The sequence below is a fragment of the Bison bison genome, unplaced genomic scaffold, assembly GCF_000754665.1.
Source record: "Bison bison bison isolate TAMUID 2011002044 unplaced genomic scaffold, Bison_UMD1.0 scf7180017864456, whole genome shotgun sequence".
In the NCBI taxonomy this organism is placed as follows: Eukaryota; Metazoa; Chordata; class Mammalia; order Artiodactyla; family Bovidae; genus Bison; species Bison bison.
The window spans coordinates 1,247,945-1,256,976 of NW_011495018.1; the positions used below are offsets into that span (position 1 = coordinate 1,247,945).

The 9,032-nt window shown below is 57.8% G+C and overlaps 1 protein-coding gene across 1 annotated transcript in view; it reads left to right on the forward strand.

Annotated features, from left to right (window-relative positions):
* The window catches only part of TCERG1L (transcription elongation regulator 1-like), a 205,641-nt gene that overhangs the window by 130,745 nt on the left and 65,864 nt on the right, over positions 1–9,032 (forward strand). The window lies entirely within an intron of this gene.

Sequence of the window (9,032 nt, forward strand, 5' to 3'; positions counted from 1 at the left end):
GGCCGGGGGGCTGGGGGGCGTCCACTTTAGCCATTTTGACTCCATTAAGTTAGACCCCCTCCCCTGTGACCTCAGGTCCCTATGGGAGCCGCGGTTGTTAAAGCTCACGGGACATGTGAGGCAGGTAGAAAAAGCCTCAGGATGAAAGAGCGGGAAGAGATTTAATAACTGCCCGGGAAGGTAGGGGCTGCTTAGATACAACACGGCAGCATGGCAGTCGTGTTGTTGGATCCCAGAGGCGTGGGATCAGACTCTAAGCTGCAGTGCAGGGGCTGGGGGGCCGCAAAGCTCCAGTCCGGGCATGCCAGCCTCGTTAGAGACGGGAAGGACCGGAGTGTGCATCGGGAACGCCAGACCTCGGTGGAGGCGGGAGACGTCCGGGAGGGGGGCATCCAGGGGCGTCCTGCGGAGTGGTGTCCCAGGACCCCTCCCTCCCGCCTTTCACCTGCCCACCCGCTGACGCTGGTCCCAAGCCTGCTCTCGGTGCCAGCCCCAGAGTGGCTGCCAGCAGCGGCCTCGGGAGGCTTGCCGGATGTGGGGCACAGTACACACCTGCCCCTGGCCTGCCCACAGGTGTCAGTGCCCACGCAGGAGAGGATCCAGTGTCCTTGCAGTCAGAAGAGGGGAAATGATACACCTTAGCACAGTTTCCAAAGGTGCATCCACGTTTTTCTTTTTAATTAATTAATTTTAATTGGAGGCTAATTGCTTGACAATATTGTGGCCGTTTTTGAAAGTGATGCATATGATGAACAGCTTTTATAGCACAGATAACTCATTTTTGATGTCAGCTTTAGAAAAAGTCATCTCACTTTCTGCACATGTGTTTTTTTTTTTTTTTCCCCCATCCCTTCCTGGCGTGTGTAGACCAGACCGTAAGCTAACTAAGCAGAGGGTTTCGTGTAATGAGTGTAACTTCTGTGACGGCTGAAAGATCATCAGAGCACTCGTCTCCCCTGTGCGTGTGTGTCTGTGTGTGAGCCTGCGCCTGTGTGTGCTGGGGGCACACCGCTGCCTCTCGGGTGGGGTGGATGGAGCCTGAGCCCTGTGCTGCTGGAGTCCCGGGGTGCCTGCAGGGCCAGCCCCCCTGTGATACCCACGACGCCTGCGCGAGGGGTGCATTCACTGCCGGGTGGGCGCCCCCCAGCCGCCCTAGGGCGAGGTGCAGGGGTGGGCGGGTGCGTTCCCTCTCTCAGCGCCTGTAATTCCCCTGCTGCCTTGAAAGGTGGGCGTTGCTGAAGCAACTCAGCCTGGGACTGTGAAATGGATTTATGCTTGTCCGAAAAGGTTGAATGCTGCCCCTTTGCCACACGCTCTACCTGGGCTGGAGAGACGTGTTCTGAGGGACGGTGTGCAGCCTGCAGGGGCGTCTCTCACTCTCCCCCCGCCTACGCCCCCTCCCGCCCCACCTCCCCCTCTACCCAGCCGTCTCCTCTTCTCCCGGTCCGCGTCTGCGGGGAGGTCGTAGCTGGCTCACCACACGTCTGACGAAGTGCACAGAAGATTTTGCATCTCTTAGAGAAATCGTCTCATTTCACGCATCTGTTTTGCCTCCGATATCCCTGCTTAGGAATCATGATGATCAGAACTTTGAGCATGTGTTTGAAAGGGCACCTGTCCTTGGAGTCCCTGCAGCTCCGTCATCCATTCGTCCACTGATCACATGTTTACTAGGTCAGGGGGTGGGCTGGGTGGCCGGCCCGCTAAGGCATCCCTGGACCTCACTGTCCCGGGTGTCAGCTTCCTCTGGGGCTGCTCCCTGGGGTCGGCGCTGCCCGGGGACCTTGGGAGCAGCTCTCTGGGCTGGCACAGCGTGGAGCCAGCCTCCATCCCAGCCCTGACGTTACCCCTGCACTGGGAGACCCACGTCCCGGTGAGGTAGAAGCTGCGCCCTTAAACGGGGCAGGAGCGCGCTGACCATCGAGAGGCGGTTCCTCTCATCTTCATCTCCGTTCTAACACGGCTTAGTCAGTCAGTCAGTTCAGTCCCTCAGTCGTGTCCGACTCCTTGTGACCCCATGGACTGCAGCACGCCAGGCCTCCCTGTCCATCACCAGCTCCCGGAGTTTGCTCAAACTCATGCCCATCGAGTCAATGATGCCATCAGGTAACGTGGCTGCCCATGGTCTAAGGCAGCCTGCCTTCACGAGAGCGCTGGGTGCCTCAGGCTCTAGGAGTCTGCTGAGGATGGCCCGTCCTGTTCATGCCCTCCTGTCCGCTGGTGACATCAGACCCCTGTTACGTCAGCCAGGCCAGCGGCAGGATCCGGAAGTGCTGGTCTGGGGTCCTGGCTGGGGCCTGGGGGGTGGAGACAGGCTCCGTGCTGTCGCTTTGCGGGAGAGGAGACAGTCGGGTTACGGGAGGGGGGCCACATGGCTGTGCTGTGACCCTTTCTGTGGAGGAAGCTAAGTTCTCCTGAGTGTTTTAAAACCCTTTGTTCCTGCAAAGGGAAACCCAGGGTGTTACTAACGGGTTAGAAAATGAATTCTCTCTGCAGCTTGTCAACTCTGAGAAATCACCGCCTATGAAAAATGCAGGCGGACTCAGAAATGATTTGCCACTTACCTGAAAATGATCTTCAGTTACAGCAGAGGCGGGGAGGCCTTGGCCAGCCTTTGCTGCGGGGCGGAACGCTTGTGTGCCTGAAGCGGGTTCCCGCAGCCGCAGGCCGCATCCACTGACCTTTGGGGCCTCGGCTCTGTCCAGAGCCTGGGGTCCTGGCCTCAGGCCGCCCTGCTGGCCCCTGAGAGGGCTTGAGAGCATCACTCGGGCACCTCTGCTGGCCCGTGTCTGTCCTGTACCCTCAGTTTGCTCTGCGCTCTCGGGGAAAACTGACCAACTGCAGCCCATGCTGGGACCCTCGTCACAGGCGCGTGGCCCGCGGCTTGCTCAGTTGCTGTGTCCTCGGTGAGACGCTGAGATGCCCTCGTGTCCGCTGACCGTGTTGGTGGTGGACGTCCCCTGCTAGGCTCCCAGGGTCCCCGGGGATTTGACTCGCAGCCGCAGGTCTCTGGCTGTGTCGGCCCCTCTGTGGTGACCCCAATATGCGGGCCTGAGGAAAGGAACAGAAGGACGGGATCCCTGGGACCCTGGCCTTGGCCAGGTCTGCACCCGGCCACACTGACCGGCAGCCTGGAAGTCTGCCCTGGAAGACGGGGTCCCAGGAGTTCAGCCTCCGCCTCCTCCTTCCAGGGTCTGAGCCGGGAAACCCTCAGGGCTCCCAAGGGGGCAGCTTGAGGAACAATGGGTCTGGAGGGACGTGCTCGCTCTGCCCGCCTGCAGCCCCTGCCCTCGCACAGGCCAGCCCAGCACCCTGCCTGCCTCCCACGGTGCTCCTGTTGGCCGGCTCTCCGTCCCTGGGATATCTCTGCGTCTCTCCTGCCTCTGTGGTCTCCCAGGGCCTGCAGCTCTCGCGAAGGCGCCACCTGGGCGGCAGTACTGCTGGGCTTCGGCCAGGTCCCCAGGGGCCGTGGCTTCCCGGAGGGGAGACTGAGGCTCAGCGCCCCTCCAGCCTCTTTCAGGGCCACACACAGCAGACCTGGGGGCGTCTTCAGCATGAGTCACATCTCTCCCTTTATTTTATTATCACGTTCTTCAAAGGAGTACAATGCCTCTAAAATTGGCAGATAATTTTGGCCCTCCCCAATGGTTAATTTTGCAACCTGAAAAACGGCTTCTCTTGTCTGAGTTACTTTGGTATAAAATGAGGTGATTGTTTCCACTCTGCTTAAGCATTGCAATTGTTTTTAAGATGATGGTTACAGGGAGACAGGATTCAAGATTAGAACTCCATTCATAATTTTCCTTAAGACGTTTTCCTGAGCGGGTGATGCACTGTTGGTGCTCGGAGGTGAGAACGCTCGTGTATGGAAGTGGGGTCTCTAGATTGTGGCAACCACGAAAGCTGGGGCCCCATGATGCCGGGATTGCCGTCTGGCAGCCCACGTCCTGCAGAGGCTTCTCCAGGAGTGGCGGTCACCTCTGTTTCCAAGCACAGCCCCCGCAGCAGGGACCAGCCTCTGCAGGCGGAGGCCGGTGTGCATGTGGGGTTCAGCGTGTGCACAGGCTTTGTCACCCTTCCCACCAAGGCCCGTTTCTGCAACAACCAGGGAACTCAAGCCATCCTGGCGCCCCCTGCAACTTCACGGGCACCCCAGGAAGTCACTGCCAGGGTCGTGCAGTGTAGACCACCTGTAGATCAGGGCCCCCTCGGTCTAATGGAGATTCCCCACTGATTGCAAATGGGTCAGAGGAGGTTGGTTTCCAGGGAACAATCCATCAGAAGCCACTCTTGGTTTTCAGGACAGAAAAGGTCAATTGTCTCCTTCGTTCTCCTCCTTGGGGTTAATCCACTTCCTTTCTCCCCAGCAAGAAACCGAGTTCCCAGCTGGCTCTTCTGTTTCTTGTGATATTCCGCAGACAGTTCCAGATGTCCTGTTGACTTTCAGAATCCCAGAATCTGGCAGCAATGCAGGAGACCCAGGTTCCATCCCTGGGTCAGGAAGACTCTCTGGAGGAGCAAATGGCAACCCACTCTAGTATTCCTGCCTGGAGAATCCCATGGACAGAGGAGGCTGGTGGGCTATAGTCCATGGGGTCACCAAGAGTTGGACATGACTGAGTGACTCACCACACACACACACACACACACACACACACACTTGAGGAAACTGAGATCAAGAGAGGACAAAGTGTGTTGGATTAAAATGAGATTCAACTTCAGAATCACCTTTTGAATTAGAAGAGGCTGACATACTCTCATATATTTTTGGTAAGTTAGACAATTCTGACTTGTCTGCAGTGTTTCTTCATTTTAGAAATTAAAAGATCGACCTTTAAATGTTTAAAAGAATCCCGTGCTTTATCCAGTAGAAGCAGCCTCGGCTGAAGTGCCAGCTACGTCACTGTCCCACTGCTGACACGTCAGCCGTCTTTGGTCTGAGGCCTGATGCTAGGTTCTGGCGGACACCTCTGAGTCCTTATTTCTCTGGTACTCTAAGGGAACAGGTGGCTTCGAGGGGACTACTGAGCAACAGGTGACGTGCTGGTGGCCCCCGAGCTCAGCTGAGGGCACAGGGACCCCACCTGGCTCTCCTTTCAGGGAGGCGAGGTTGATCGACTGCTGAGCTGTCTTGCCTACGAGAAGGATCAGACAAGCTACCGCCACTGTCCACCTTCTCAGGGCTGCTGTGTATCCCCTGCCGTCACCCTCATCAACTCCCACAGTATTTTTTCTTTTTGTTTCATTCTTTTTTTAAAAAGGTCTTTTTTTCCTCTGATCTTTGGGCCTAGCCATGTGGCATGTAAGATCTTAGGTCCCCAGGCAGGGGTCAAACTGGAGTCCCCTGCATTGGAAGCACAGAGTCTCAACCACTGGACTGCCAGGGAAGTCCTCCTGCAGCGTGCTGAGGCGCGTCTCACTTCTCACGCTTCTCCTCCCCACTTGTCCCCACACGCAGCCCGGGTTGTGCTGGGTTCCGTACAAGGACTGAATGTGTGTGTCACGCATCTCGTGGTGGTTCTCACGCAGACACTCTCCTTCCTGGCTTCCATGCAACCTGCCCAGGCCTTCTTGTTGCTCAGCCCTGCTGGGAGGAAAAGCGAACTGCAGACAGTCTGAGGGCTCTTCAAACTCAGAGCTGAGCTGGATCAATAGACCAACTGCCCTGAACATAGGACCACCCTGCCTCCCTCGCAGCGTGGAAATGTATCTTGGGCACCCCTAAGCTCGTCAGGGTCTTATGACTTGTTGATTTCCCTCCATAAACTAGTTTTCTTTGACACCCGAGGGGGTGTTTGATGGCTACACCATCGGGTTTGTGGAGAGGTCGAAGCGCAAGGGGGTGAAGCAGGTCAGAGGGGCTGGAGTGGCCCTTGGGGAGCCATCACATCAGCCCTTCAGGATGAACGGGGAGACGCAGGCTTTACAGGGGGCTCTGGGCCCCAGCCCAGCCATGCAGCGAGGGGGCTTTAGAGTGATGATCAGGACCGTCTTCTCGAAGAAGCCGTCCTGTGACAAACGCCAGGCATGCAGCCCAAATGCTGGACTCGAAGAACCAATTTCTTTACAAGGATCAAGTGTTTTCAATAAATGAAAAAGGAATACTTTCTCAGGTAGTGAGGGAACTCACGTGAGCAAGACCGCGGTCACTGAGAATGACGTTGTGACGAGCGCGGATGCTATCAGCTTCCTCGCACGCTTTTTACAGCGTGCATTATCGGCCCGAGACGAGCATCTGCTCCTCACGTTTCAGGGATACCTCATCGCTTTGTTTTCTCTCTGAAGCCCCCCAACCCCTCTCCCCCCATGTCAGCACACACCCCCATCCTGGAATGACCCCTGCAGTCTGGCAAGGGACCGAGACCATGTGCTTAGGTGGTGAACAGCCATCTGCTCATTGCTGTTCATGCCTCAGGCCCCTGGAAGCTGCCCGGCCCTGCAATTGGAAATCGGAGCCCCGGCTCGTAACCAGACCGTTCCATCTCCTTGCAAGTTCAAGCTCTCCTCTTCCTTTCTGGGGCCTTGCTGGGGGTCCTTGGGGGGTGTTCAGCTGCTTCCTGTTCTCTGACCTCCTTTGCAGAGCAGGGGTCTAGGGCCCCAGGTCCTTTGGGAGGCTCTGGGGAGGTTCTCCAGCTGAGATCTCCAGGGCAAGGCAGAGCGCCGTGTTCCCGGCTCCTCTCCTCAGGAGAGCTGCTCTGGTGGGGTCTCCGGACGCTGCTTTCCACGGCCGTCTCTTCGGTGGTTCCCCCAGCGCAGGCGCTTGCACATTTCTGCCTGGTGCAGACATCTTTCTGAGGTCACCCGCACCCAGACGTCATTGCAACCCCCGTCTGCCCACCCTGGGCTCCAGCTCCCCACTCTGTGCCTCAGCTACAGCAGCGAGAACTTCTGGATTCCAGGGCTGCCCCCTGAACGCCTCCTGCAAACCCGCCCCAGCCTCGTACAGAGCCTGTGGCCGGTGGGATCGGGGCCTGAACTGAAGCTGCCGGGGCTCCCTGACTCTTGACTGCGTTATCTGTCAGCGCCTGTGGGAGGCCTGGGGCCAGGGCATTGAGGATGTACTGTTGACCCAGTGGGACTTTATGGCTCTTCCCACCCGCAGAGGAGCATCTTGTTGCTGGGAGCCGCCAGCAGGTAGAACTCTGGGGTCTGCAGTCCTGAAGGGTCCCCACGTGGAGGAGAGGAATAAGCAGCCACAGGAGGCAGTATGGGCCGGGTGGCCCTGCCGTGGGCATTGATGAGGCCTATGTTAACTCGGACACGTGGTCCCACCATAGCATAACATGTGGGGGACACAGCCGTGGGACTTCATGATGAAACCCTCCCCGTGGGATTCTGTTCCCTGGGCTGCTCTCGTCTCTTCCTCTGATTTTTCAAGCAGAGCTCCAGTGTCACCCAGTTAGTGACCATCTTCCTACATCACCCCCTCTATCGGCTCCTCTGTCTTTTGTGGGTGGCATGATCTGTTTCATAGACACAGGAAGTGGGTGGTCAGGACTGTCCCATCTGGAGCCAGCCTCCTGGCCCCACACAGCCCTTCGTCTTGATGAGAAGCGGGCTTATTCTCATAGGTTCTGGAAGCTGCCCGGGGGTCTCTGCTCATCACCATGAAGGATGATGAAGTAAAGGCCCACTGCCTTCCAGGACGGAGCATGGTGTGAAATGTGGTCTATTGACTCAGACTGGGTTTATGGTCCAGTGAGGAGCTGGGAGCGCCTTCCCCCTGTCCGGGGGTGAAATGGCCCCGTAGGTGGTGTCTCCAGGCCGGAGGCAGGCCTCTGGGTGGTGGTCCCAGCGGCCTGGGAGGCGAGTGGTCGGCACTGGCCGCCCATGTGCGAATGGAGAGTGCTGTCTAGGCTCCAGACACACTCGGTGTGGAGATGCGAGGGCAGCAGGAGGCCCACAAGGTCCTGGGGCCACATTTGGTCTGTTTGCTCCCAACCTGAGCTCAGGGCTCCCGAGCAGCCAGGACCAGCCAGCGGGCCCTGGGGCAGAGCCCGCAGGCCCGGCCGCCCTTCAGAGTGATGTCACGGACAAGGGGCCTGGCTGTGCCCAGGGCCACCTCTATCCATCCGGCCCTGCCTGTGACAGACAGAGGCCAGGCCTCGTGGCTGGCTCCCGCCTGCTTTTGCCTTGTCCAGATGAAGCTCCTCTGTGCGGACTGGATGTTTGGTCCGGGTCCAGAGCTGACCTGAGGGCCCTGAGGCAGCTCTGAGATGAGCTGTTAGTGTCCGCAGGGAGGTGCTTCGTCACCCAGGGCTCTGGAAAGGCTGCCCTGGAGCCCGGACCCAGCTCTGCAGCCACTAGGGGCGAGGATTGCTGCCACTGTGGCCACCACGGCCGGGCTCCATGCTGGAGCCAAGCCCAAGCACACTCACACATGCACGTACACACATATATACACACATGCATGTGCGCACACACATGCACACACAAGCACACATGTGCACACATGCACACACGTGCACACACACATGTGCGCGCACACATGCACACACATGCGCATGCACATGCGCATGCACACATGTGCACACGCAAACACACACACACACACATCAATCCCCTGTGTCCTTCCTTCCTCCATCCTACTGGGCAGGAACCACCCCGGGGATCCCCCCAGACGTGTTGCACAGATGGAGCTCCAGGTCACGCAACACTTTATGGACCTGTGCAGGGTCCCCTCGGTGGATGTATCTCTTTGTGAGGCTGGTTTGTGGTTGGGTAGCTTGGAGTTTCCACTCATCCTTGGTCCTAACCACATGGTTAACCTTGCCACCCATCACTGCCTACAGACATCTGAGGCTACACAATGTCTTAGAATAAGATGAAGCCTAACTGTTATCATATCCAGCCTCAGGATTTTGGCACTTTCCACTTCCTCCATCAGACAGTTACTGTCTGCACAGTCGAAGCACTGAGAAGGCTGCCTCTGGAGCCAGAGCCTGCGTTAGTGACTGACGAACAATGATAACCAGGGTGTGACCAGCATGGACTCATTCCTGCTTGGGATTGGGGACCAGGGTGGCCATCAC